A 3,930-nucleotide genomic window follows, 5' to 3' on the forward strand; every position below is an offset into this window, starting at 1 on the left:
TCTTACATGTGTTTCCACAGGTAATTTTGCTGTTTCATTTCAGACAATTTTATGCCCTTGAAATTTTTTGTTTCTGTCAAAGTTGAGGAGGCTGTTAATATTTCACACTGAAGCAGGGGAAAGCAAAAAGGTCACTGTTGTTAGCAGTTTTAGGCAGCAGCGTTTCAAGTGGAGGTAATACTTTGTCAGGGCTATTTTCTTATTTGAAGTGAAATTCCTCAAAAAAAGGAGGGGAAGGACTGTTTTCCAGAATGCGTTTCAGTCTGGTTCTGCATCCACCAGGGACCACGCGATTGTTTTTATTGACTTGAGCAGCAGAAGACCAGGCCTTCTCCATGACTTGGGTCACTACTTTACTGCCAGACGTTTATGACCCTAGCTTTTAGTGATTGTTTTTAAAGTCTTGGCTTCAGAATATGATGTATTTAGAAGCCAAATGAGAAACCTGCTATAGTATCATGTTTAAGCTCTTTGACCTTGTTTTCAAGTCCTTCTGAAGCAGAGCCCACCTCCAGCTCCTAGCTCTGCTCTTATTGATTATCATTTTGAGTCCTTCGGGCGTTTTGCTGTGCCCAAAGCACCATGCGCTTTTGAGAACAAATAATGTGATTTGACAGAGAGCTGCTGAACTGACTCTGCTCTCCCTAGGCTGTCAACACAGGGCTCTGCCTCACGCTGGAGGAGACCCGTGTGTATAAGTGGAGGGGCTGGTGCATTTTGTCCCAGTAGGACCACTTGTCCAATGTGTGAGCTGATGTCTAAACATAGGAGTCAAACACTTAGCCGGGAGCAACCGATGCCTGTATTTTTCCTGGTCAGAGCTGCATGTCCAGGGAAGGACATGGCGCAGCTGGGCTGTGGAACATGCCTGAGCCCTTCTGCCCTAATCATCCATCACTGTAGGAGACAGGACAGTAGGTGGGATGAACCTTCAGCGGGTCCTCTTGACTGTTTTTCTGTTTCTTGACTGTGGAGAAACCTCTATAAATCTAGTTTATTCTTTCTGAGCTGGAGATGAAGGACCTCACTTCTCAGGTAAGAAGAAACTGCCAGTATGATCTGCTGCTTCTCTATCATCCTACCCCAAGTATATGAAAGATGAGGTATGAGCATCTCGCTGCAGTATCGCTCCAGAACTGTGGCAGCAAGAACAGGGGAAAGAGCATAGGGAGAGCTGCATATATATGTACTTTTTTAAGATAGCAGCTTACCTACTGTTTTTTGTCTCAGAAAAAAAAGTGAGTCAAAATGGCTTCTGCTGAGCCTAATTTGTTATGTCTCCAGGCATAGCTAATTATCCTGACTTAGCCCAGCTCTGAATTCTTCCCAGGGGTTTTGGTGCTATTTCTTCTGTTTTGAGTTATAAATTGTCTTTATTTTACTTTCCTCCTACACGTTCCGTATAATCTTCGGGAGTTGGACTCGATGATCCTTATGGGTCCCTTCTAGCTGGAGATATTCTATGATTCTATGATTCTACGATCTTTTTGCTCCCTGCCTTACTGAGAAGCCAGGAGCAGGTGTGGCAGCGCTATCACAAGGCGTAGGACAGAACGGGTATCCATTAACTAAAGCCTTTGCTTCAGGTGTCCAGCAATGCTTTCTTCTGGTGCCTGCCTCATGGGCTATGTGAAACAGTCTCTTCTCCCCAGAAGGCTTTTTTTGTGCTGCCACTTACTTCTGGGCTCACCTGCAACCATCCTTAGGCTAGAGGAGTTGTGAGGCTCGGGGCTGGCTCCGTGGCTCAGAGGGCTTTGGTTACAGCCTTCATCCCGCAGCAAGGAATTTTCTGGCTTCTCCACTGACATACCAGGATGAATTACAGTTGTTTTTCTGGTTCAGCCATTCCCTTCACAATTCACACAGTTTTTCTAACCTCAGCAGAAAATTCTGTGGGGGAAGGAAATCCATCTGCTGTAATCACGGGCTGTCAATTGTAGTAAGCAGGAGCTGATACTGCTGTTGAGCCTGGGCTTGGTAGACCATCTCTGTCCAGGACGCTTTAGAAACACTAGTTAATGAGTCTCCCAGGCATCCCATGGGGCAAGTGGGTACTGTCTGCTTAGGAGGCAAGACTGCCAAGAGTAAGCAGCTCAAGCAAGGCCAGCTTTAACTGCTAGAGCATGCCACCTCTTCATAGCGTTGCTTTGTTTGCTGACATAGCCACTCAGTTTTTCTTTTTTTTTCTTTTTTTATGTGTGCATCTGGGAATATTTTTGTCAACAGACTTCTCTGGGAGATTGTAGCACTGGTCACCCTTACAGCCCCTTGTGGAAGCTTAAATTCGGTTCTGCGTAAAATGGGCTGAGAACTGGGTGAGAGCCAACACCATGCCAGTCCCAGACACGTCTTCTGCACTGGCTGAGGGCAGAGGCTGAGGGGAGAGGATAAAACCAGGAAAAGTAGGGAGTTGTACTTCCTTGGAAGTGTCCCTCAGCTTCCAACAACTTGCAGCTCAGGGATTTCCTGAACCACAGTGGTAGCTCCTGGTAGATTTTCCTTCCACTATTTTTCCTCTTAATTTCCTTTTTGAAGTCGTGTAAACTCTTAGCATCCAGCATATTCTGGGGTGGGGAATCTTGCTCTATAGCTGTACATTTTGTGGAGTATCACCTTTTGCTCTTTTTGAACCTACCACCTGCTGTCTTATTTAATCCCTTGTAGTTCTTGTGTCAGAAATGGTGAATACTCATATTCTATGACTCTGATATGTTTATAGGCCCCTGTCAGTCACCTCTTCCACAGGACGATAGATTGTAGTTCATTTAGCCTTTCCTCACATGGAAGATGTTCCACACTTTTGAGCATCCTTTTGGCTCTCCTCCATGCCTTTTTCTGACTTTGCAATAGATTCTGTAAGGGGAGGGGACAACTGCACTTAGTTTTCAAGACATGAGTGCAATATTGTTTTAGACACCAGTGTAATATCGTGGCCTGTTCTTGCTTTCTTTCTGAATTGTTTTGGTGTGCTGGTTATATACTTCTTAGGGCCTGAAATCAATGGAAATATTCATTGAATTTTTAGTCAGACTAGTCCAATTAATCCTCAGGACGTTGGAGTCCTGACTTAGTAGGATTTCAGTGGTTCACAGGCTGGTTATAGTCACTAGCGAGCATCATCTGAATACACCTGGTGATTACAATATCACATGCGTCATGGTGTACAAGGAGGTGCTGAGCAGATCAGCGATCTCCTTGCCAGGCATTGTAGGTGCACAGCTGTGATCACAGCTGCCATGACAGGGGATTAGGGCACGGGATTGCAATGTGGGGCATGTCCGTAGCGGAGGTGCTGTTGCAAAGCTCTGCTGTCGCAGCCATGCATGGCTGACTGGGTCACACGATCTCTCAGATAGCTCCGTGGCTGATGCACTCAGTTTTGGGCCCCAGACCTGGGGGATGTGGCATCTACATCATGCCCTTCTGCACTGTTGCTCAGACTTGCTAGATATATTTCTCTGCCTGGACTGCTCTGTGATGGGTCACCCACAGGCTGTGACTTCCCTGCGTGCATACTGGTCCTGGAGCTTTTCTTGCAGAGCAGGTGTTGGGATGAAGAGGAGATAAGATGAGAGCTGAGGGGTTTGCTATGTGTTGGTAACAACCAGGTCTGAGCCTGTTGTTAGCAGTCTCCATGACCATGGCTTCTCAGAAGTGTGGCAAAACTATCCTCCTTTTTCTCTCTGGGGAAAGCAGGGGAGGCATGGATAGACTGCCCTGATGTGCACCAGTCTATCCAGCAAGTCCACCTCAGACCCAGCAAGGCCCTCCCCTAAGCCAGCTACACTGATAAAGGATACCTTCTTTCTCTACTTTCTTGTCAGGAGCTTTGCCCAGCGCTTCCCATTTCATCCGTGCTCAGCCAGAGTGGAGGCTGCCCTTCCTGCTCCTCCAGCCCCTGACCAAGAGCGGCTATACGTCTGAGTCACG

Source organism: Platalea leucorodia (genome assembly GCF_965183815.1).
Source record: "Platalea leucorodia genome assembly, chromosome: 4".
NCBI lineage: Eukaryota > Metazoa > Chordata > Aves > Pelecaniformes > Threskiornithidae > Platalea > Platalea leucorodia.